Source organism: Desmodus rotundus, chromosome 1 (genome assembly GCF_022682495.2).
Source record: "Desmodus rotundus isolate HL8 chromosome 1, HLdesRot8A.1, whole genome shotgun sequence".
Taxonomy (NCBI): Eukaryota; Metazoa; Chordata; class Mammalia; order Chiroptera; family Phyllostomidae; genus Desmodus; species Desmodus rotundus.
The window spans coordinates 43804246-43831480 of NC_071387.1; the positions used below are offsets into that span (position 1 = coordinate 43804246).

Genomic DNA, 27235 nt, shown 5'->3' on the forward strand with positions numbered 1-27235 from the left:
GGAGCGTGGACTTGACTAATCATCACAGAGTCCAGATACCTGACAGGTGAAAAATCACACCTTGCCCTCACTTAGGTTTCAGTTCCTGAACCCCCCTAAGGTGGAATGACCTCCTACCTACTTTCCCATGAGATTGAACAGAGGGCTGCTGGAGGTGGGGGTGCGGGGGGAATGACCTATCCTCAACACATGAGAAAATGCTTCATTACCTATCTCACCTCTAACCAATCAGCTCCCAGCACAACTCCAAACCCCTAAACCACGGTCTGTTGTGATTTTTCCCTGTATAATCTGTAACCTACACACCATTGGGGAGTTTGGCTTTTGAGCGTTAGCTTCCCATTCTCCTGAATGGTGCCATTCATAATAAGATTGCCAATATTTCTGCACTGCAATTCTCCATGTCTACTGTTTGGCTCTGCTGGCTCTGGGGGAGCAAACTCTTTCTGTTCTGTAACAGGAGAATGTAGTAGAGGAAATGATATTAGTAAAATGTTGACAACTTATTAAGCCAGATATTAGAAATATGAAAAAGCACTAAATGGTCTCTTCTTTTGGCATGCTTGAACATTTTCATAATAATGCTTTTTAATTACAACCTAAAAAGTTACAGTCCAAAAATATGGATTGGAGGAACAGAAGGAAGTATTGGACTAAAATTAAATATACACATATATATTTATTTCCCTGCTAGCGCTGCCTACTGAAAGAGCCCAGAGTAATGACACCTCAGAATAGCAAGTAACACATCTGGCTCACAGATCTGGTTTGTAAATACCATTCACCAGCGAACAACACTAGGAATCCTGTGAGAAGCTGCCTAAATTTCAAATATGAAGCAAGAAAAGACAAGTTAAGCCTGGAATATGATGTTTTTACAGAAGTGTTCAGAGGAGGTCCTCAGACTCACTGCCCAGTGAAGCAAAAATAACTGATAAAAAGTGTCTAAAAAACAATAAGTCTCTGGAAATTGTCCTAAAAGCATATAGCAAATGAAAATAACTTTATTCAAAAAAAGTTACTAAAACTTTGCAGAAACTGGTTGAGTCTGAGGCATTTAAGACAGGACCAGCTCCCTTCCTTCACCCAACCCCCAATTCAGCTGGACATTCTGGGTAGGTGTGGCCAAGACTGCAGGGCCCCCTCTCCCTCCTCTGCCCAGGGAGAGCATCTCACCCAGAAGGGCAGGTAATCAGCATTTTCTATCCCCTCCAATGCCAAGCCATAGGCTAAATTCCCAGTGACTGCAGCCAAAAGGACAGTAGATCCCTTCTTGTACCCAGTACCTGGAACCAGAAAAGTTGGCATTTGTGCTGCCTGTCACTATCAGAACCAATAAGTAGAGGCAAGGATTGAATCTTTATGGGTGCTTATTCAGCTGCCAGAGATCTGATAAGACAGTGGGTTATGTACCCTCAAAATCCATCTTAACATCTCACTTTAAGCCAATCTTTTTAATAGGGAGAAGGAAAGGGTAGGTAAGGGGGTTGGAAAAAGGTTAATCAGATAAGAGTTCCAAGTATTTCTTCATCTGCTGATCAACAATTTTTTATCTGAGTCATTCCTTCTCTCCCTTCCAGGAGCACAGTGGCTCAGAAACAACCTCCAAGGCTTGTAGACCCTCTGGGGCACAGAGGCTGAATTGCTTGTTAACCTCCTGGAGTCACATAATACAAATTCTCGTTCCTGGAATAAAAGCTTTCCACAGGCATTACTTACTTAAGCCTACCAACTATGACTGGAGCAGAAACTCTTTAACTGGTACTCCTACATACCCAAACATAGGAAAGAGAGATCCCACATGCAGCAAGCCCAAAATACTAGGACCCCAACTGTCCTCTTGCTTCTCCAAATCAGGAGAAGCAAGCCAAGACCAGAGGATACCACTCCCATCCAGCTCCCAAAATAATGACTCAGATATTTTACCCTGGAGGAGAGGTAGCTCATAAGAACAGAGAGCTATAAAATTCTCCCCAAAGAAACAGATTTTATTTGAAACATAGGGTGAAGAAATTCAAGCCTCGAGTGTTCTCAAAAACAATAACTCCTCTTAAGATCAATAAACTAGAGGCCAACCAGTTCACCATAGAGAACTAGGGAAAAAGCTAAGAGCCCTCCTGAGGTCAGAATATACCTCAAAGATGGGCCTCGAAAACTACACTGTTCAAATTTAATTGGATCAGAGTGTGGAGCAATTTATGCCCCAGGGCACTGTCTAAAAGAATAGAGCGATTACTGGGGCCAATGCCTGGCTGAGATAACAAAAGAGGACCACAGTTTAACAGAGAGAGAGAGAGAGAGAGAGAGAGAGATCAGAAAAGGAGGAAGTCTCAGAGCCACTGTGCACATACCAAGGCTGTGAGAGTAAAACCAAAAGCTTCCCACTACAGTGTATATACAACTTACTGAAACAGCCTAACCAAGTAATTAAACAAATAAAAAGGCAAACAACAAACACATGACCCAGAGGCAGTGAGGAATCAGTGTCTAGAGTGGCCCAGTTTTCAACAAAAAATTTTAAGACATGCAAAGAAACAGGAAAGAGTGACCCAAGTGGGTGGGAAGGCAGAAGACAACAAAAACATCTGTGAGAAGCCCAGATAACAAACTGAACAAAGAGTGAAACTTGCCTTTATAAATATGTTCAAAGAACAAAAAGCAACCATACTTTAAGATGTAAAAAAGCTATGGTAAAAATGTTTCATCCTATAGAGAACAGAAATAAGACATACAATTTTTTTTTATAAAAAGAACCAAATGCAAATTCTGGCCTTAAAAATACAATAACTGAGATGGAAAATTCACTAACAGGGCTCAAGAGTAGATCTGAATGGCAGAAGAAAGAATCAGAAAACCTGAAGATAGATTGATAGAGAATATGTAATCCTAATAAGAGAAAATGAATAAAGAAAAATAAACAGGACTTCTAATAAAAACACTCACTAAACAAAGAATAGAAGAACACAACCTCAACATATTAAGGCTATATATGACAGGCCCATAGCTAACATCATAGTCAGTGGTAAAGGACCCAAAGCTTTTTTTCTAAGATCAGGAACGAGACAAGAATGCTTGCTTTTCCCCCTTATATTCAATATAGTGCTGGAAATCCTAGCTAAAGCAACGAGGCAAGCAAAAGAAATAAAAGGTGTCCAAATTGGAAAGGAAGACTAAAATCATCTCTATGATTTATGGTTTATAGATAATATGGTGTTATATGTTACATAGAAAACTATAAATGTTCCACACACACACAAAAAAATTGTTTAGAACTGATAAGGAATAGAAAGGTGTTTGGCTTCCTATTATTATTAAAATGAATTTTTATTACCATTATTAGTAAATGAATAGGAAGTTTGTGAACATACAACTTTTAAACATACAATTAAAGGTATTCATCATAATTTGCTATACTACCAACATGAAATTACAGTTACTTTGGAATGTAAGTTAAATGGCTTAAAGTAAGCCTGTAACATACCTAAAAAACAGCTTCCTGCTGTGGCCAGGTGGCTCAGCTGGTTGGAGCATCATCCTGTGCACCAAAAGGAGGCGGGCTCCCTTCCCCATCAGAGCACATAGCTAAGCTGCAGGTTCAGTCCCTGGTTGGAGTGCATATGGGAGTCAACCATTCAATGTTTCTCTCTCACATCTACATTTTCCTTGCACTTTTACGTGTCTCTCTCCCTTTCTCTCACTCTAAAATAAATAAATATATCCTCAGATGAGAAGACATTTTAGTGTGGCTAGAATTATTCGACCATAGAGTCAGGGAAATACAGCCTGTGGGCCACACCCAACTGGCTACTTGTTTCTGTACTCAAGTTTTACTGGAGCACAGCCATACCCATTCATGTACATGCTGCTTATGGATGATTTCGCACAACGATGGCAGAAGTGAGTAGTAGCAAAAGAAACTGTTTAGCCCGCAAAGCCTAATATATTAACCATCTAGTCCTTTATAGAAAAAGTTTGTGGAGCCCTGATCTAAACAACTAGAAGCTGCCCAGGTCAGAGGGTAGGAAACTGGCTTGGGAATGGGTGCTACCAAAGAACCAGATAAGGGTTTCCCTATGAGTAGGGCAGTAATAGACCCACTGAAATTGTTACTTTTTTGTCCCAACTTTTGTGAACTTTTCATCTTTATATAAACTATTTCAGAAAGATTCGTTTCTGCCTTTCCACTTTATCTATCATTACTCCTCCTTCTGTGAAATCAGAGTAAAAGCTGTCTGCTCGTCATACCTTGTACTTCTGAACATTACTGCCTGTTTCCTCTGCAGAATTACTTACCCTTCAAGCCCCCTCTCGCTCAGTGTCTCACCAGAATTCTTCTGACTATACTTTGGAACTCCATAGCACATTCCTTAAAAGTGCTGCAAAGTGCTGACCCCATTTTAATGAATATGTACTTCTCTCCACTACCTATCCAGTAACTGTGAGCTCTTGAAGGATGGGGACAAACTTTGTGTCTCTTAAAAGGGCTTCATTGTTTTTCACATAGTAAGTATGCTATAAATGACTGTTCAATTGTTAACCACATTTCTGCATGGTGACTCACAAAGTGTGTGCTTCCAATTGCCCAGATGGTGGTCTGGAAATGCAATATGTATTAAACACTCAAGTTGGAAGAGTAGAAAAGTACTTTAATAGAATAGCATATATAATAGCTATGCTTTAACTATACAAGCTAATCATAAGACAATTTAAGATTCATGTTTTAGGAAAGAAAATGACCTTTTTCCAACTTACTTTCATTTCAAACTTGTACATGCTCCCTCATTTAGAAGTAGAGGTCATAAAACTTCCAAAGCTTTTGTGAACTTTTGCTGTCTATCCATCTCAGTTTGGGCTGTCCAAAGGCCGACGCTGAGGCAAGATTTTACCATGGTTTTCAGACTATAAGATGCCCCGGACCATAAGACGCACCTAGGTTTTAGAGGAAGAAAATAGGGGAAAAAATTCTGAAGCAAAAAATGTGGTAAAATATTTAATAACATCCTTTAAGGCAGAAATCCTTTTCTGCTTTGACATCTTTCCACACTTACGGTAGATTCAGCAGGAGACTACGGTACGCTATTGTATCATTCTACAACAAAATTCAGTAATGACAGAACTATCAGCACTGTGTCCTTCATAGTTATGGGGGCACCGTAGCCGAGATCAGTGGGTGACACACTGTTATGAGATCTGCTGCTGGAGGGCCACAGGTTGTGCAACACTCTTGTATGGGGGCAGCAGTTTTGCACAACCTGTGTGGCTCTGCAGCTGTTGCCAAATTACAGCTCCCATCATCCCAACCTGCCCAAGCATAATGGGAGTTGTAGTTTTGCAACAGCTACAGGGCCACATTGACAGGTGACCCTGCAGTGGAATTTGCCTATGTTAATGTTAATGGGGGACAAACTAGTCAAGTGATGGAGGCACATAGGGGTGCCGCAGGCTTTCTTCTCCTAAAGTGCCTGCACCACCTGTACCCTCCTCCCTAGCACTGTAGTATGCCACAGCGGGGACTCTGCTCTGCCTCCCTTGCTTCACACCACCGGGACACCCCCTCCTCTCAGCCCAGAGCCTGCAGCATCATCCCATTCCTGCCACCTCTGGCTTCCTGCAACGGGGACCCTGCTCCTACCTCCTGTAACCCCACTCCACTGCTGCCCCCCCACCCCCAGTGAGCCAGGTAAGCTACATTCAGACTATAAGATGCACCCCCATTTTCCACCCAGATTTGGGGGGAAAGTGTACATATTATAGTCTGAAAAATACAGTAAGTGCAAGCGGTTTATTGAGGGAGTAAGGGGAAAACTGTAAGGGAGTTGGAAAGCAGAGCAAGGAAGGAAAGGAGAGCAGCTAACAAAGGGTGCAGAGTCTAGGCAGCTAGCACACTGAGTGATTGAAGCTTAATTCTGCTGTGGCAACTCTGAGAGACAGTGTAAAAATGATTCAGAATTATCTCACCCAAGGGACAAGAGAGCTAGGGTATCTATTCACCAAATCCAATCAGTCAGTGATCGAGGGCTGCTCCCAGAGGTATGTTTATTTCTAGGCACTTCCAGCCTGCTGCGTGGGTGAAAAGCAGGATCTAGAAGCAAAAATGAAATAAAATAAATAAATCCCTCAGATAATTAACTACAGGTACTAGCAATTGAAGAGAGCTGGTGTGCTCTGCAGTGCATGGCAAGGAATTATGGGCAGTGTCAATATCATCTGCTAGTTTAACTTTGAATATTTCATAAACACTCATCGAACAATTATTGTGCCCTCTGTTTACATCTCAGTCACAGGGCTGGGTGCTGGGGAAGAGTGGTAAGCGAGAGCAGACACCGTAGGCATGTTGATGCAGCCTACATTCTAGGAGAGAAAGCAGATAATAAGCCCATAAACTACCAAATAAGATAATTATAGACTGTGATGGGCAATTTAAAGAAAAGAAACTGTGCGATAATACAGAATAATCAAGGTAAGAACAAACTTAGTGTGGTTAGAAAAGACAGGTTCCAAAATAAGGGAGCAAAAACAGACTGAGGCCTAATTTCTTTATTTTAAAGAAAACTAGTACAGATCCTTTCTCTATAGTTGAATGGGAGTTCACTGAGACACAAGCTCCCTGGGTGTTATCATCAGAAGTGAGTAACAATGCTACCTCCTTCTTATCCACTGGGGCTGCTCTAAAAAAACTACCACAGTTTGGGTGGCTTAACCAACAAACATTTATTTTTCACAGTTCTGGAGCCTGGGAAGTCCAAGATCAAGGCACTGGCAAATTCGGTGTCTAATGAGAGCCTGCCTCCTGGTTCATAGACATCCATCTTCTCACTGTCCTTGCATGACAGAGGGGTGCGGGAGCTCCCTGGAGACTTTGATAAGGGCACTAACACCATTCATGAGGGCCCAGTCCTCATGGCTTAATTACCTTCCAAAATCCCTACCTCCAAATACCGTAACACTGGGGATTGGGTTTCAACATATGAATTATGGAGAGATACAAACATTCAGTCAACAGCACCCCCATTCCTCTAAGATCCAGTGGGGAGGAAAAGCAGCCTCAACCAAAGATGAGGGCAGCAATATCAATGCAGATAAAGTGTATATTAACTGGCAAGACAACTGGATGAAGCTCCAGTCCAAATATATCATTATCCATCCAACACAGCCAGTTTCCTGTAGACTTCCAACACCATATCACTTTGAAAATCTAGGCAGACCACAACCATCCTCACAAATCCGATGTGAAGGGTATAGTCATACTTCTAAATGTCTTAAAACCTAGAACCAATACTCAAAGAAGTCTAGAAGCTGATTTCGACCCAAGTGAATTCGACCCAACTGAACCTGACCCCCTGAGAAACGGAGGCGCTGCATGGTACGTTAACACTCATCGCGCTCATCAAATTGAGTCAGCAATCTGAAGATCTACACCACTGCAGACAGCTATAAACAGGTAATTACTGTTGCCTGAAAGATACATCGTCGGTGACCAAGCAGTGACTCACAAACCAGATGAAACACTACCAGGTTATTAAGAATAATTTTGCCTTTAAAAAACTATAGCTGGCTTGCTGAATGAGCATATTCCTCCTTTACTAGGAAAGAGGAAGTAGGGGGCTGCTGCAAAAGAAGAACCTCAGTGCTATTCTCCTTCTGGCTGAACTAAAAACCAAATGTTATTATTAAAATGGGTCAAGGTATGCTGAAAGCATCGAAATTTCTTCTTTCTCAAAAACAGATTTAGTTGTTCTGTGGTTAAAATCCAAATTCTTCCTGTATCCTCACCGAGGTCCCTTTAATTTTCGCAGTAGGATGTCTGGAAGGTTGGAGGTAGCTTCACGGTATTTATTGTTAACTATGTGATCACGTATGAGGTTCAGCTCTGCCTTCATCATCCCCAGCGGACTGGAATTGCACTCTGTGAAGGTCTGTGTGTGGTGGGAGACAACACAGAACAGAGGAGAAGACCCAGGGCTGAAACTCAGCTCAGCCACTTGAGTTAAGTAGCCTTGGGTTGGTCACAGTCTCTCTGAGACTCAGTTACTTAATCTGTAAAATATAAATAATGATGAAAATACTGTTGTGGACATTAAGTAAGTTTGCCTAGTTCATTGTCTATTGCACAAAGTTACACTATGAACCTTTGTCAAATAAATATTGAGGTTGAAGGACAATCATTTTGCACAAACAGGTACATTCATTTCCAAAAGAATTCTAACCATATTGCTTTTCTACTGCTATAAAAATGAAAGTTGCTCAATTTTTATATGAGTAAGGATCCATCTATCTATCTTCACTCGAACCACCCTGGGTCAGCAGATCGCCAGTGCTGTTTATTGATTCCTACATCCACTGTCTGCCTGGCTCTACCCATCCATGTGTGGTCGCCATCCTCTAAGCACATCTCCAATCATTCTTATCTCCTGGTATTAATGCCCGGGTGCAGTTCCCTCCCATGTTGACTAGGACTGACCCGTGTAGCCAACAGAATATTAGGAAAACGACAGTGTGGCTTCCAAAGTTGGTTCATAAAAGACATTGCAATTTCAGCCTTGAGGGAACCACTTAAACCACTTGCTCTGGAGCAATTCAGCTATCATGTCAGGAGGACGCTCACCAGCTCCATGCGGAGGTCCACACGCTGAGGCGCAGAGGCATCCTAATCAGCACTAACCTGCCAACACAGGGAGCGGAACCCACCTTGCAAGCAGACTCTCCCGTCCCAGTCAAGTCTTCTGATAACCATATCCACGGCTATCTTCCTGACTGAAATCCCTCCCTGAGTCAGAATTAAGCGAGACACTCGCAAATTTCTAATCCACAGTAACTGTGGCCAGATAACAGTTTATTGTTGTTTTAAGCCACTAACTTTGAGGTACTTTGTCACTCAGCAATGGATAACTAATAAACCATGCAAAATTTCATTCCTTCAACCAACAAAATCAATGCTTGTTCTCTGTCAGCAGTGAGTGACATGATCAATGGTGCAAAGCAGTTTATAATATACTTGGCATCTGAAGTGACATGAGAGTCACATAGATCATAATTGCTCCACCCTGTCCCTCAGAGCCTTGTCAAAGCCAGAAAGCACTTAGCTCCCATCATCACCAAAAAGGGGACTTATTTCCAAACATTTATAGCCCTATGAATATTACTAGGCCCAAAGAATAATATAATATTTATATGTCTTTGGTATGATTTTGCACAAAATTCTGCCTCTGTCTATGGGAGTAACACAGGTATCAGTTTAAATACCAGATAAGTCATTCACTAGCTGCATGACCTTGAACAATTACTTAACATTTCTGAAACTCATGTTCCTCTTCTGCAAAATGTAATTCAACTCACATTATACAGAACGGTTGTGAAATTGGGGATATGATTCATGACACAAATTATATGTTCTATGAGTGGAAGCAAATACCACCATCATCTCTAAAACCAACATAAGAGTTCTTAACTTAGATAATGCCTTTGCTTTTGATACTGGCAAAAATTAAATAAGCTGATAACACTCATTGTCAGTGAGGCTTGAGAAATAGGCCTCTTTTACCTATTGTGGCTGGAAATATAATAGGTATAAAATTTCTGGAGGATAATACTTGTATGTCAAAAGATATGAGATGGTGCTCTTTGACTCAGCAATTGTATATCAAAAAGTTTATCCAAAATAATGAAAATTAGAAATAACTTAAATTTCTACAAATAGGGAATTGATTGATTGGACCAAAATTGAGTCTAACTCAAAAGGGAGTCCTTACATAGGCTGGCCCGTAATGCAAAACTCACGTCACCCGACTTATAAGCTGAGTTGGACACAGAGACTTGTGGTTAACATTTGATGACCAAACATGTGCTTTCCTTCTTTCTTAACCAAAGACCCATTAAAATAATAACCAAAAAATAAAAAGGGTATAATACTATAACAGAAAGGAAAATAAGATGACAGCATAAATGGATGAGGGATTTCAACAAAAATTAGCTTCATCCTAGCTTCATATAAGGATGAAGCTAGGCCATAATATGCATGTAAACTGTAAGTAGAAAGGAGAAAAATCCCTGGAAAGCTTCTGGACTCAGAGACTAAAGATACAATAAAGTGTGGAAGTAAGATGTGGATATAAAAACAAGCGGAATAATTTAAGCTCTGCGTGTACTGTAGAACCTCCCTACTAACAAACAACAATCTTAATACAAGCACCCTGGCATATATACCTACAGGCAAAAAGCTCTTCCCTTAGTCAGAGGGTGTGTTAGCACCCCAGAAAATGTTCCCTTCATTCACATATTGGGAGCTTCTCTCACTGTGTAACAGCTACATCCCGGATCATTCAACACAGAGAGAAGTCTTTATATTGATAACCGCCCAGATTGTTCTATTGATCTCTTTCTTAAACATAAGACTAACTAGCTTTCCAAGAAAAATATGCATCATCAAAGAGGATGGTAAAGACAAACAGAAAACTGATTCCAGATAAACAGATATTTTAGGGGAAAAGGATAACTTTTAAAGTCCTAATTGATAACCTCTAAGCTAAGAGATTCAATAATTTATTACTTTCATGAAATGACAATACAATATTATGAAAAGAAAATATTGAAGAACATGAAAGGATTCTTTAATATTAAAACTATGGCCGCAAGTACTGGAAGAATTGCTGACTTCTGTTCAAAACCTGAAAGAAGTCAAAGATAGACGAAAAATTTGATGATGTGAAAATTTTTAAATATTTGTATGAAGAAAGCACTATAAGCAGAGTCAAAAGATTATGAAATAGTCACGGTGATTTAAAATACAGCCTAGGAAATAGTCAACAATATGGTAATAACTATGTATGGTGTCAGGTGGGTACTGGAAATATTGGAGGGAACACTTGGTAAAGTATATGATTGTCTAATCCCTATGCTGTACCCCTGGAACTAACACAAAATAATAACAAATGTAAATTGCAATTGAAATATAATTGTTTAAAAAAAGCAAAATCAAAAGAAAAATTGCAAACTGGGGGAAAATATTTTCAACATATATCACAAACAAGAGCTAATCTTCCTGGTATCTAAATCACTTTTAACTACCATACAGAAAAAAGCCAAAAACCCAGTGGAAAAATGGGGTGAAGTGACAGCTCATAGAAAAGGAAAGGCAAACGACCCTGACACATGAAAAGAATCTCAATTTCTCTATAGTAAAAGTAATGAAAATTAAAACAATACTGAGATGCCATTTCTTCTGCAGATGGCAAAAATCCATAAAGGTGACAACACACTCAGTTGGCAAAACTGATGCAGACGCTTTCATAGATTCCTGATAGGAACAGAAAATGGTATAGTCTTATGGAGGTAAAGCACAATAAAAGTATATAAGCATTTACCATTTAATTCAGCAATCCCACGTCTAGGACCAACCCTAATACAAAAAATATATACTCAAAACTAATTCATTGTGGCATTACCTTCAAAAATATAGTAGAGTTAATCCAAATGCCCATCAGTCAAAGACTGATGGAAAAACTATGGTTCTTCTACCCAGTGGAGAACAACCTTGAAGAATCGGTATGGAATAATTTCCAGGACATATTATTTAGTGAACAAGGAAGGCACACACAGAGCAGTACATACGTTACACCGCCTTTTATATGAAAGGAGAGGGAGAGGGAAAACAAGAATGTCTGTGCACGCATGTGTACATGCATGCGTGTTGTGTAGGTGTGAGTGATTAATTTTGTCAAAACAATGACTGCCAGAATGCAATGACTAATGACACGGTTACATCAAGGGGGTAGACAGGAATGAGGAGGGAAGGCTTGGGATGGGAGAAAGGTTTCTCTGAGTAATACTTTTATGTGTAAGCCCTGTTTATCAGTTAAGGTTTTATCAAGAGACCAAAGCACGCCAATTATTTGAACAACAAAAATTTATTATTTTTTCAAAGATTTTACTTATTTTTTCAAGAGAGGGGAAGGGAGGGAGGGAAACATGGATGTATGAGAGAAGCAATGATCAGTTGCCTCTCACAGATCCCCCACCAGGGACCTGGTCTGCAACCCAGGCATGTGCCCTGACTGGGATCAAACTGGCAACCTTTTGGTTCACAGATCAACACTCAACCCACTAAATCACACCAGCCAGGGCTGAACAAAGAAAATTTAACATAAAAAAATTGTTAACTAGGTATAAAATTGTTAACTAGATGACTGAATGGGTGAAAACCACACACTTATGAGAGGGCAGTAACTGCAGGGAGGAGAATATGAGAAGATGCTGGAATTACTATGGTTTAGAAGTTATTAAAATTTTGTTAAGAGCTTTGCTGAGCTGAAAGTCAGACCCTTGACCATGGGGTCACTGCTCAGGTGGTGCTGGGGATTTGAGGTCAAAGGGTCCACAGGCAGGACCTCTGGGGGAAGCTGGTTCTACAAGTATTTGAAAAACTGCAGACTGGATTTAATTGCTTGTATGGGAAGGAATTTATGTACAGGGATGGAAAGGTATGGCTAGGGTGATATGCACAGGAACAGGAAGCAGACAAATAGCCCCATAGGGAAAAAAACAGGAAGGAGCAAATCCCTTTTTCCTCTTCCAGTCTTGCAATCTCCCTCTAGGCCCCCTTTGAATGATTATAGCAGGGAACCAGCTGGAAAAACAGAAATATAGTTTTAGTCCCAGGCCCAGCATCACAAAGCATGTACAGAAGGTTTAAAGACAATAGCTTAATAACCAATACACCATGTAAATGTTTTAGGTATTTAAAAAATGAAATACAATCAAAAGGAGAAAGGCAAGCCATAAAATTGAGCAGCAACAGAAACAAATGAACCTAACTATATAGAAACAATAACCACACAGAGGAAAGACTTATTTCAAGTACAGGAAACTGTTTATTCTTACTGTGATATATCCCAAGGACAAAAACAAGGATATGTAAAACTTCACTCAATATGTTTATTATTGGTAGTAATATAGAAATATTTTACACATATTTAGGATAGTGTAAATGAGAACATGAATACTATTAAGAACAAAGATTCTCCATGTTATCAAAAGATGTTCCAGTATAGCTCTGACTGGTATGGCTCAGTTGGCTGTGCATTCATCCCACAAAGCCAAAGGTCACCGGTTCAATTCCCAGTCAGGGCACATGCCTGGGTTGTGCCAAGTTTGGTCCCTGGATGGAGTATGTGGGAAAGGCAACTAGTCAATGTTTCTCTTCCTCTCTTTCTCCCTCTCTTCTCCTCTCTTTAGAAATAATTTTTTTTAAAAAAAAAAAGATGTTCCAATATAAAATAAGTTTTTAAAACCCTATATTAAATTTGTACTGGAAATAGTGTGAATTTTTAAAAAGATGTTTCCTACTTCTGCTTATAGGAAGGGCCTAGAATGATACCTAGTAGCAATGAACACACCTGGCACCCAGAACTTGGTTTCTAAATACCATACCCCACTAACAGGAACCAGGGTTCCTCGGAGAAATGGTTGACTCTGTTTCTGGGACACAGAAAGTACTAGACAATCTGGGACCTGTTGTGTCAAAAGTAAGAAAGTGACCAAAGACCAAATGAGTCATGACCAAATGACACAGGGAACTAGCTTGAATCAACTGCCAGTGGTCAAATTCAGGACAATCTGGCCTTCGAAACGAATAGTAAGTATAACTGATTATAACACTTTAAATAAAAATTCCTTAGGTCCACAGTGAAACTCAAAATGAGAGAGAAAAGAGATTTTTTTTTAAAGTTCTCTATAAAAGAATGTCTATAATAAAAGTACAAGGAATTACAGAAGTAGAAAATCATTTTGCAACTTCTAATGTAATAATTGACTTAGAAAAATACAAGCTATCGATGCTAAACCATCAGGTGAAAGATTTTTGGAAAACCTAATTGCTCCAGAGATAACTTACTGATTGCAAAGGGGAAAATGTTACATTTCAATGGGAGATCAGAAGGGCATCACCTTAGCAACATGAGCAGACTTAGTAGCACCAGTGCTGGGACCACCTGATATAATGTGCCTTCCTATGTGACACAATATAAAGCACACGACTTAACCTACAAAATTTTCATGACAAAGCACTTAACCTGAATACAATCAATTATCTGGATCCAAATGAAAGGAAACACAGAGGGTTGAGAAGCATGTTAAATGACACCATGAACATACAGTCAGACGAACCCAGAAGGTCGGGCACTCTCAAGAAAAAGAAGTTGATAGCAGTGTAGGGGAGGAAGGTCAGTGTACTATTGCTGGTTAAAAAGAGTCCGTCATAACAAATAAATGCAGTGTATCAATCCAGATTGGTTTTCAAATGTTTAAAAGATTACTAGGACAATTGAGGAAATAAAACATGGGCTGAATATTCTATGATGTAATTGAATAATTGTTAACTTTCTTAGTTGTGATAACAGTATTGTGATATTAGAAATGACTCCTTATTTTTATGAGATACATTGTAAAATATTTAGGGGTGAATGGTTATTATATCGTCAATTTATTTACAAGTGGTCCACAGCAAAGATATATGAGGGGCACCCCAAAACACCAGAATTATCTTCTGAAGGGTGGGCCCCTTTAATACAGGCTTCGCCTACTAGGTGAGTGTTCTAGGAGCCCATCGGCATCAGTGCACCAGATGGTGTTGGTGTGACAGGCCTCATTCGGCTTCAGTGAATTTTTTCTGATGACTCTTTTTCCATTTCATGATGGATGATTTACGAGCACACCTGCCCACGAGGTCCTGAGTTCTCAGCAGTTTTTGAGCAAAAACGGCATGACCTTCGTGCCCCACCCTTCCTATTCACCCAATCTCACTATGAGTGGCTTTTTGTTGTTGTTGTTTCCCAGATGAAAAAGTCCTCAAAGGGAAACACGTTTAGCAGATGTGGAAGAAGTGAAACAAAAACAGCAGAAGCACTAAAAGACATCAAAATCAGTGAGTTCAAAAACTGTCTTGAGCAGTGGAAAAAACGTCTTGATAGGTGTATAGCATCGAATGGAGAGTACTCTGAAGGTGACTGAAGTTAAACATGTAACAATAAATGTACAAGTTTTATAAATAAACTCTGGTTTTGGGGGGTCCCCCCTTGTACATATACATAAAGAAAAGGGGAAGCATGCCAAAAAGTTAAAATTTGTTGAAATTTTTTATAATAAAATGTTGGGGTGGAGATACATATTATCACAGAAAAAAAGAGAGTTGGAAACATTTAGAAATATTAAAATGCAAGCTGAATACAGAATTAGAGCAGAGAAAAGAAGAAAAATGTAAAGACCAAGAGGATCAGACTAACAGTTTTAACATCTAACTATCAGATCCAGAAGAAATAAAGAAGTGAAAAATGTTCAGCCCTGGCTGGTGTAGCTCAGTGTATTGAGCACCAGCCTGCAAACCAAAGGGTCGACAGTTCAATTCCCTGTCAAGGCACATGCCTGGGTTGTGGGCCAGGCCCCCAGTTGGGGGTGTGCGAGAAGCAACTGGTCCATGTTATCTCTCACACATCAAAATTTCTCTCCCTCTCTTCCTCCCCCTCTCTCTCTCTAAAAAGAAAAATTAAAAAATCTTTTAAAAAAGAAAAGAAAAAATGTTCAGTAACAAAGTATTAAAGAAATAACAGGAAATTTTTCACTAAGTGGAAAAATATGTCTTCAAACTGAATGAGTGCAATGATTAGTAAGTGGAATAAACAAAAAAGAGACTAACATTTAGACTTATCCTGGTGGCTCTGAAGACCTTCAAGGACCAACAGAAAAGCCTACAAGCCTCTGCATAAAGGAACAACAATAAGAACAGCATGAGTCTTGTTCATGAGCAAAAATGAATGGCATATGTCTTCTAAGTCCAAAGAAAAAACAATTTTGAGTATAAAATTCTACAGCCAGTCAAGCTATCAGTTCAAGTAATAATGCAAAGTAAAAGCATTTGCAGGTGTGAAACTCAAACACTTAACTGTCCATATACTCTTCCTTAGGAATTCAAGATGTTCATCAGTAAAATATGAATAATACAAAACAAGAGGAAGATGTAGGAATAAGAAATGGTGAAAAAATAAAACTCAGGTTGATTGTTCTAAATCAAGCCTAGAAAACAATCAGGAAGTTACAACAGGAAGTCAAAGTTCCTGCGCATTATTAGAGCCCGGAGTCGAGGCCGCTGGTGGCTGAGGGACTCCCAAGTGTAAGCAGTATGTAGCTACACGAGGGGCAGGTTTGACACTAACACCACGAGGGTGTCTGGACCAATGACTGAGTTTGATAGTAATCCTTGCTACAATTGTGATTTGACTGTATGTGAGCTCTAAGGAGAGAAAAACATTTGAAAAATGGTGTTTTCCTTTTCTCCGTATTTCTTGTTCTACTTGGGCCTCTCAGGCATTACTTGCCTTTCTGTTTTCAGAACTTGATGAAGCCTGCTATGAGATACTAAAAAAGGGCTCACAAAGTGGGTCTGATGTGGTGGATGCTGGCCCGGGAAGTTTTGCGCAGGCATGGCACCATCTCCTGAGACCACCCGTGGAAAGTCCTGCCTGATCTCTACTTCTACAGGGGTCCTGAAGAGATTGAGAAGGAAGAAGCAGGCTTCTGCTGAAAAGGCTGTGACCAAGGAGGCACTTCAGGGTGAATGGACTGCCCCGGCTCCCGAGTTCACTGCTGCTCAGCCTGAGGTCACTGACTGGTCTGAAGGCGCAGGTGCCCTCTGTGCCTGTTCAGCAGTTCCCTACTGAAGACTGGGGTGTTCAGCCTGCCCATGGAGACTGGTCTGCAGCCCCCACTGCGCAGGCCACCGAATGGGTAGGCACAACCACTGAGTGGTCTTAAGATGTTCTTCCACAAACTCAACAGAATGAAAATAAGGGTGACAGAAAACAAAGTGTTTCTGAAGGAAAAAAAAAGTCAAAGATCTCAAACATCAATGTATTTAAAAGGACAAATAGAATGATTGTAAACAATAAACAAAGTAGTAAAAGATGGGAACAGATGCACAAAGATTAGTAAAAGAAAAAGGGATATGATAAGAACAGCATGGAACTTTTCTCCCTCACAGAACAATCAAAAAATGAAACTGAAAATGCAATTATTTCTTTCACAATAGCATCAAAAAGAACATAGAAATACTTTTAAAGTATAATACCTATACAATGAAAACTATAAAACATTACTAAGAGAAATTTTTAAATAATGGAAAGATATCCCATGTTCATGGATTGTAAGATTCAATATTGTTAAGATGGAGATTCTCTGGAAACTATAGATTCAAGGCAATTCTTATCAAAATCCCATCAGGTTTCTTTGTATAAATTGAAAATTTTATATAGTGGAGAGCAGGCTGACAGCTCTGGGAATGGTTGGGGGAGAGGTAGAGCAAAAAAGAAAAAAAGAGGGAGCCCTGGCTGGTGTGGATCAGTGGATGGAGTGCTGGAGTGTGAAGCAAAGGGTCACTGGTTTGATTCCCAGTCAGGGCACATGCCTGGGTTGTGGGCCGGGTCCCCAGTAGGCGGTGCATGAGAGGCAACCACATATGAATGTTTCTCTCCCTCTCCTTCTCCTCCCTTCCCCTCTAAAAATAAATAAAATCTTTTTGAAAAAAGAGAAAGGACTCAGAGACACAAACAACAATGTGCTGATTGTGGAGGAAACAGGGGTCAGTGGAGGTGAAAGAGAGTATGGGGGGATAATGGTAAAGGGAAATATACAATAAAAATTATTTTTTTTAAAAAAAGAGAATGCATGGTGGTGGGGGGCTGTGCAGAGGAGGGCAAAGGGGGAAGATTGGGACAACTCTAATAGAATAACCAAGAATTTAAAGAAAGAGATTGCAGACAGAAAAATTTTTTTAGTAATGCAAAGGCCCAAAACAGTTTTTAAAAAACAATGTTGGAGGATTATAATACTGAATTTAAAAACTTGCTATAAAGCTAAAGAAGTCAAAACAGCTTGGTATTGAAAGCTGTTTTGGAATTACAGCTCCAAATAAAAACTCTGAACTTGGGCTCCCCTGGTCGACAACACTTTACTCGGGCTGCCGCGCATCGGTGGCGGGAGAATTGGGCACTACCCATGCAGAACCAGGAGAGGGCAACTAAAAGCTTGCGCTTGTTTTTGCTAAAATCTCTTCTAAGTATACTTTTTCCTTTGCTGACTTTAATTTGTAATAAACCTTTCTGTAATAAACTATAATCATGAATACAACAGCTTTTCTGGGTCCTGTGAGTCCTTGAGTAAATTATCAAACCTGAGAGTGGTCTTGGGGATTCTTGAAAGGAAAAGAAAAAAAACTTAGATTTTCCCCTTATACTCACAATAAATTAACTCAAAATAGATCATAAGCTTAAATGAGGTAAAAGTGTAAAAATTCTAGATGAACATTGAAAAAAATCTTAGTAACCTTGATTTAGGCAAAGACTTCTTAAACATAACACTAAAGTAATGATCCAAAAGGAAAAAAATGGGTAAGTTGAACTTCACCAATTTTAAAACTTCAGCTCTTCAAGAAGCACTATGAAGAAAACAGACAAAAATCTATATGAAAATATGAAAGGGACTAAAATGTCTTTGTATCATATATGTAATAGAATACTTGTATCTAGAATATATAAAAATTTCTTAAAGCTTAATAAAAAACAAAAAAACCCAATTTAAAACTAGGCAAATTTTTTCATAGATATTTCAACAAAGAAGCTATACAAATGGCTAATAAGATAAAAGATGCTCAATATCATTAGGAATACGCAAACTAAAGCCATAACATAATATCACTGCATACCCTCTAAAATGACTTTAATCCAAAAGAATGACTATACCAAGTATTGGTAAGGATATGGCAACTTTCATGCATTACAAGTGGGACTGTAAAATGACATTGCCCCTTTGGAAAACAGTTTGGCTGTTTCTTTCAAATGTTAAATATACACTCACCATATGACCCAGTGATTCTACTCTTTATTTCCACCCAGAAGAAATGAAAACATGTGCTCACAAAGATTTGCAGGCGAATATTACAGCAGTGTTACCCATAATAGCCCCAAACTGGAAGTAATTAAAATGCCCCTCAAGTAGTGGCGAATGAATAAACAAAACACAGAATTTCCATTTGTATGAAGGGTACAGAAAAGGAAACTCCATGCAGACAGAAAGCAGGTTAGTCCTTGTCTAGAGCTGGTAATGGGAACAGGGACTGACTGGGAAGGAGCACAAGGGAACTTCTGAAGGCAAGGGAAATATTTCAAATCCAGACTTGGTGGAGGTCTCACAACCCTATAAAGTTGTTTTAAAAATCACTGAATGTACACCTACAATGGATGAATTTTATGATATGTAAATTATATCCCATAAGGCTGTTTTTAAAAAAATTCCAGGAAAAACAAAATTCTATATGAAGATATCACAGACCATATGTGAAGTAACCAAAATGAGGCATGGTTTTGATTCACTGGTGGAGTGTACAAAAGGAGACTCTTCACCTTGAGAGGGATTTATAATATTGAAATATAGAAAAGGAATTATCACCAGAGCACTCTGTTTAGAAATTAACAAATTTTATGTATTGTAAAAACATAAACATTCTTGTATATTAGTTTTAAACTTTTAGAATGAACCTGTAGACACAGCATGGAAGATTTTAATTATGGCTTACAAAAAATACATTCAAGTTATCTCCCTTATGATGTTAAACCATAGTACTGTTCACTGGGGTTGGCACAGGTTGAAGAAAGGAAAGGGACATTAATGGGCTCATCTTTAAAGAGCAGGATGTTGGGAGTTTGGAGATACAGTTGAAAGCTGATAAAGCCACAGTAGTGGTTCAATTCTAATATTGGAAACTACAGAGATAACTAATAGATAAACTAAAAATAGTGACTTTACCATCAAAAGTTAGCAGAACAGGGTATGCTGGAATGTTGTATAGAAACTCTGCCCTCATACATCATTGTGAGTTCCCAGAGAGCAACCAACACCTGGAATTGCCCCAATTCTTGCTCTTTGTGAGCTAAAAGAGTTGGGGTTCTCCCAGATTTCTATGGAGTCTTCTACTTCTTTAGTATAAGTGTCCTCTCTGTCATCATTTAGCTTACACCAGTTTTTAAATTTTGTATTCCATTCAATCAAAGGGACACACAATAAAAAAATACTATGTGAAGATGGACGTGTTTTATGAAGTGATCTAATTAATTATATTAATTCTACCTACTAATAAGTCTCAGTATTAGGAAGCCCTACTGACTGCAGCCATAAAACACCCTCCAATCTTAAAAGTTTATCAGTAGTTGATGTGATATTTTGACCTCATTTGCATTTAAACCTTTGTTGCTAATTCTGAATCAATTAAAAAATGGTAGGGAGGAGGTAGTGATCTATATTATTTCCATATAGATCACTTACTACCTCTACTAAGTTCCTACTTTTGAAAAATACGTGTGTGTGAGAACACACACACAAAGACTGGAAATAGATACGCTAACACGCCATCAGTAATTATTGCTGAGTGATAGCATGATGGGCGAGATTTATTTTCTTATTTTATCCTCGTGGATATCTTGAATTATTTGCCAAAAAAAATCTGCATTAATGAGAATGAAAAAAATCATTTATTTCCATTTTGGAAATTTAAAAGGCTTGGGCCTCATATCAGGAAAAGGCATGGTGGCCAAGGGAAGGACAGAGAGGAGGAGCGTTTGTTCATCGGCAGCCAACTTAGTTACAACTCTGAAACATTCTTGTAAGTATTAGGTAAGACCTCGTCTTGGGGCTAGCCAAAATCATCTTATATGCTCAAAGTCCTTATACCCAGCAACCCCTGTGCCTGGATTAGTTTCACGTAGTTCTCTAGCCATGGTTAGAAACTTTCTGATAACATTTTAGTAGTAAAACCTTGAAAAACTTTAGAGAGGATCTTCACACTTCAACTCGTTATTTGGAAATCAACAAAGAGAACTAGGAATAGTACATAATGTAATCCTAGTACAGCCTACCCTGCTGCTAAGTAAAGTCGCTTTCTCTTTTCACTGACCAACAATATGGCTTGCACGCAAACGGTCACTGCTTGGGGCCAGAGTTAGGAAGTATTCTCTTCCTAATTTATGTTCCATTGACATTTTACGGTGGCAGGTATCGATCCTGGTTTGTGCCATCGTATCAGATACTGCAACCCAATTCAGGGCCAGGATCGGGACTGTAGGTGATAAGCCTTTACTTGTGCCGAGGAAGAGGTGGTAGGAAAATGATTTATTTTGCTTTTGCAGGGTCTTTTATTACAGACACAGATGTTGAGGGGTTTCCCGGCTAGAATGAGCCATACAGTGAGACAGGTGAGATGCCCTGCTTTCCCAGAGTGCCAGGACCATAAAACAAACCGAACATTCCAGGAATGACTCATTGGACTGGAGGAGCCAAAACAGCATTGCCAGCAAAAGAAGAAAAGAACAAGGATCATTTTTCAATAGGGTTACTGATGAACTTTGGGCCTGGAAAAAAGAAAGGATGGAGGAATGATTGTATACTTATTATATAAAGCAAGATAAACTCAAACATTATTAGTGTCTTGTTCCAGAGCTAATAACAAGAGTGACTTGACTTGGCTTGGGCAATGTCCTTCTGGTATGTATATTCCTTTATTGTTTCCTCGGAGTATTTTCTAAAGAGACTGACTTCATTGTTAGAGCAGGACCATACAGGTCAAACACCACACACTGCGTTCCCAGAGGCTGACATTATTCCATGGGGCTGGAATGCCGTTGCCTCAGATGTGCTGGCTGTAGGAGGTATGTGGACCCCTTCTGCCCCGGAGCACTTACGGATGATTTCTTGTGGTTTGGGGATTTCTAGAATGAATGCTCATTGCCTTGCTACACACAAGTGGACACTAAAAGAAAGAATGTGACATTTTAGAAACTATACACCCCTGAAAAATAGGAGTAATGTGGGAAAATGAGGTTTCTTTGACTTACATCTGAAACATGAGAAAAGAAAAATATAGAGGATACCGATAATGCTGGGTTAGGAATATATGTGCGTTGTGTGTGTTAAAAGCTTTAAATGGTTCCCTAAGTGATTCCAACGTGTGGCAAAGCCGAAAACCACGACTCCAGGTCTGTCTGACCCTTCCCAAGTGTCCTGAACTGGACAGATGGGCTGCTTCCAAGACAATGCTCACTGCGCATGTCAAACATTTAAATAGAAGTCTTATGTTTCCCTACAGAGAAAATAAATTCTTGGAGACTAAGGACTGTTTAATATTTCCTTTTGATAATTTACCAGCACCTGGCTAAGCAAATAATAAATAGGTCCCCCAGAAATGTGCATTGAAATAAATCACTAGCCTGTGCCTGAGAATGGGGCTTCTCTGTGACTTAATGCAGACAAGAGTTTCTCGAACCACCAGTCCCTATACTGTGGAAGGTCCCCTGCCTTTAGTAATATCTGTACAAATGTCCAGGAGATTCACACTTCCAAAGCCAGCTTTGGTGTTAACTTCATGCCCCTGCTGAGCACGTAAGACATTCAATACGAAGGAATTCCATTCTACACCACACAACAAACATAAAATCCCATATTAGAGTTTCCTGTTCTTCGAGTCCTTTTTATGATCCTGACACCAAAAATGTATCGCTTGTTTTGCCACCTCAGTTATCTGTCTTAATATCTTGGTGGCTGTTGGCTCCCCACCCTCAGTTTACCTCCTCAGCCCCTACCTACTCCCAACTCCCAGGGCTTTCCACTCTGGACAGGTGTGTTCTCCTGGCGACTGCTATGTAGCTGCAAGCCCATCTTTGCACCCACCCATTTAGGTGTTTTACTTTCCTTGATGGGTATCTGAATCCTGTTCACAACACAAACTGACTGGAAGATCATTTTTAACAGCCCTCAACTGAGGGTAATGCTGCCCCCTTGCGGGAGGAAGCGGAAGGCTGGAGATGTATAATGAAACTAGTTTCCCCAATACTACTTCAGATTTTAAATACTGTAGCTAAAACAATAAGACCCAAAACTTGGTTGGAAACTTCAGGACTTTAATCCAGAACTTTGCATGGATTGTTAAGGTGCTTCTAAACTTTGAGGCCAACCCATTACATAAGAAGGAAATAATCAGTCATGTGCAAAAACTGGCTGTTTGGTATTTTACTTTAAAACACATTGTGTGGCATCTATTTTAAAATAGATTGTGTAATGACTAAATAGGCATCTGTTTCATATTTGAAATACACTTATCAGGAATACCACCCTCCAGAGGGTTTTAGTAAGAACTTCAAAATGGTTATTGGAATCAACACCAGATGGTTTGTTTTTTAGCCTAAGGGTTGTTAGAAATTATTTTTCTTTGGTAAAATACGTAGAAATAAGTGAAATTCAGACTATATCATGGACTAGAAAGACCGTTAGGGCCTCACCAATTGTCCTTGAACCAGGAGAAAACCCCAGTACCCTAATCCTTGGGATTAGTCCTATGTCCTTCCCACTTCACAGAGGACTGCCCTGTGACCCAAGCAGAAAGTTGGCATCTAGTGACCACAATGGTGTCACATCAGCCTCACGGAGAACCTCTCATTTAAGAGTCTTACAAAACTGCCAAAAGTCAGAGAAATAAAGACCTTCCTGATTGATGAGAATAGGTAGCATGACTATTTTGGTGTCTCCTTGATCATAAAATGGGAAGGTTTGGCAGAATTTGGCCTAAGTCTGTTTTCAGTATAAAATACCACCTAGGAGAAACATTGTGGAGGGAATGGACACACAAGGAATTCTGTGGAATTTTAGCAAATGGATCTGAACGTTGCTGAACAGTCAAACCAGCTCAGATCAGTTCACGATACAAAGCTGTTCAGTCTGTAGCAGAAAACCCTGAGCAGTTTTTCAGGACAGAACTGACTGTGCCAGCCCCACCACCGCGGGCTCAGACACTTGATGAAAGCCTCGGCTTCCTGAAATTTCTAACATCCTGGGTACTCCCTCCTCACCACTCTCAGGGGTTGCTCTGTTTGTGTTCTACTGAGCTCTACTTTAGTACAGCGGCATCTTTAAGCTGTGATCCTCAGCCTTCAGTATGCATAAGAATTGGTTCTATAGCTTTATAAAAATGCAGGTTCATCCCCAAACTTTCCTCCCTGTATTTCACTGTATTAAATAAAGGTGGAACCCAGTAACCTGCATTTTTTTATTCAGACTTTCAGGGGGCTTAAATGTAAATGGCCTGGAGCTATGGTTGAATAAATACCATCTAGAATGTTCACTTGGGTTTCATCAGGGGTAAGAGGGTCCGTTCCAGTACAGCAGTCTAATGAGAATGCTTTTGTGCACCTGACCCTGAAAGGAGACTAGGTATGAATTTCCAGAGGATGAAGTGACCATTCAATGCAGGAAGCCCTGAGAAGCATTTATTATATCTGGGATGTATTACTTATTGAATATCATGTGTTTCCACTTTCCTTCCAGTATATTATGTATTTATTCTTGTATCATTGCTCTGCTTAGGATGTTGCTTTTCTAAATCCAAACGCTGAAATCCATATAGTCCTTCCTTACGGGCATTTGGTTAGGAGATTTTCAAAAGACTTAAAATCTATTTGTGTTGTTTCTCTTAAGAAGTGATTCTCAAGTTAGCCTACGTAGAAGTCATCTAGGAAAAAGATGGATGCTTCCAGAAGCGATGCCTCATCTGCGAAAGCTACAAAAATAACTGGCCTAAGAGAACAGTGAGTGCAGTCCGTGTCCCAGAACAGACAGAGGGAGCCAGCTCAAGCCTCTGGGGACCCTGCGGCACTGCGCCCTAGCCATGCAGCCCAGCATGCCGCCCACGTTGCCGCTGGTACATAACGCCCTGCGGCAGGAATGTTCTCTGGCGTCGGAATCACCTGAGATTGCTGACAGATCCCTGGGACACACCCCAGAACAAATGAATCAAAATCCTCAGGTAACACCTATTAGTGTTTTAATAAACACCAAATTAGTGTTTTAGTAAACAAAACAAATTTGGTGGTTTTCATTGACACTATAGTTTGAAAAAGACCCCTGAAGAGGACTTTTACAATTAGATTAATGCCATTCACAAAAACCTCTCAACCAAGTACCTGCAATTGTGTCTATGCAATTGCCTTTTTTAAAGAATTTTGGTACAGAGAAGTGACACTTAAGCAGAAGGAAGTAAAGCAAGAGTAAATAGATGTGGTAACAGAGAGAAATGCAGATATACTACTAGGGGAGGTCCTGAGTCAGGAAGATCTAAAGATAAACAAGTGATTACCTAAGACGTGGTACTGTGGATAAAAGCACTCCATTCTAACTAGCTATTATAAAAAGATAATTACAGTATTAAAAAGTGCCAAATGCAGTTCACTTTATTTATCATAATGTATATTTAGAAGATAAAAATGACGTCACAAAAATACAGACTCACGACGAGCAACAGGAGTCAATAAGGCATCTGATGTGCAGAATCTAACCTTGGGCTGCTTAACAGAAGCGCCAACTGCTAATCTCGAGCAGCAGGATAAACGCTCTGTTCTGCTGAGAGCCATGAACAAGATGCAGAAATCCTTTCCTGAATCAGGCAAGATTTCCCACGAGGGAGGAATTGCACAGCACAGTTTAGACTGGACAACTGGAACAAGACTGTGCTGATGGGAACGGGGAGTGCAGGAGCACGGATCACAGGTTGGTCTCTCCAGCTGAGCTCAGCCACATGTATCATAGGCAGTGGCACAATCGAAAACACCATAGATCATGGATGTTTGTGGATGCTCCAGTTGAAAGGGACCTTAGATCAAGTTGAACTCCTCGTTTTATGGATAAGAAACCTAGGCAAGTAATTTAGCCTCTCTGAGTTTTGATGCTCCAATGCATTTGTGCCAAGTCAAGACTGTAGCCCATGTGACGAGACTCCTTATTCAGTGCCCTTTCCTTTATACAATCGCCCAAAACGTGACTGCTCTGCCAAGTCATGAGAGACAATAAAATTTTATATAACGTCTCCTCCAGAATCTTAAAATCAGAATATATAAGTTATTCTTAACTTAAGCCTCAATTATTTGTTGAATAACTCTTATGTGTAAAATACTTAGATGTTGGAATTAATGCTTTCCTTTAAAAAACATCTAGCAAAGCTGTTTCACGAGAGCATGATTGTTGTGCTGTACTTCTGCGTTACACGTGTTATTATGCACCAGGATGACAAACGATTCTGACACTACTACATTTACACTTTGCACTTGCTACCTACTGAGATCGTCACAAGAACTGGAAACACATTTCCTGAGGATCTCCCTTAGCAACAACACTAAAGATTAAACAAGTGAGATGTTTTAAAATTGGGCTGATCTGTCAGCTATTACTACTGCTATTGAATAGAATAAAGAGAGTTCAGGGAAAGAAGAGGTGACTGAAAGTTTACGTAGGTGTCTTTTCAGGGAAGAAACACTCTACTTTCACTCCAGAGAATTCACCTATAAACTCTACTCAATAGGGAAATAGTTTTTAAGCTGTTCTGAACCTGAGGGTTTCAGAAAGGTGCTTCCGAATAGATGGTGTGTGGGGACAGAGACCTACAAAGTGGGAGTGTGGGAAGAGCGAACTCTGGATCCACTGAACAGTTCTTCTACGTATCACATATATTGGGGTCCCATACAAACTTCATTCCTCCCCACCAAGAAAAATGTCTCTACTGTCACTAAGAAACATCTGAAAACATCATATGTCACCATACGACATCAAAAATTCTAATTTCTTAGGATGGCAAATATAACACTTTGCAACAACCAAAAGCCTTAGTTTACAACTATACTTATTCATAGATATTTGCCTTCCTTCTGTATATATGAATATATCTTAGATCAGGAGAATTTATAGAAGTCTCTCAAGACAATCAAAACAAAAAGAACACTCTATTTAAATCATTGGTTTCTGTGAGGTGTACACGTGAGCATGAAAAGTCCTTAAACATGAAAGTCCTAGACACCTGTCAGTTATCTTTTATTTCTCTTCTAAAAAACTCAATAATTTCCCGGATGCTGGTCCCTTGAAACCTATCTTAATGTAGCTTCACCAGTAAGTTTTCTACACAATGACAACCACAGATGTCTATAAGCTTGTCTAGGGAAAATGCCAAGAGAAACTGTGTGATGTCTATTAGCACCACATAATTAAAGGTCCTGATATATTCTGGGAGGGTCTCTGTGGGGATTTCATCCAGGGGCTCATTGGGCATGCAGCTAGCTGAATAAATTGGCCCTTGCGAAAACTGAATACAACTCTATCACCGCTGAAT

The 27235-nt window shown here is 39.7% G+C and overlaps 1 non-coding gene across 1 annotated transcript; it reads left to right on the plus strand.

Moving 5' to 3' along the window:
* The first annotated feature begins 16102 nt into the window (after positions 1-16102).
* LOC112300450 (small nucleolar RNA SNORA62/SNORA6 family) lies at positions 16103-16257 on the plus strand. The gene has a single exon (XR_002974393.2). It is a non-coding gene; the product is annotated as a small nucleolar RNA SNORA62/SNORA6 family (small nucleolar RNA).
* Positions 16258-27235: the final 10978 nt, after the last annotated feature.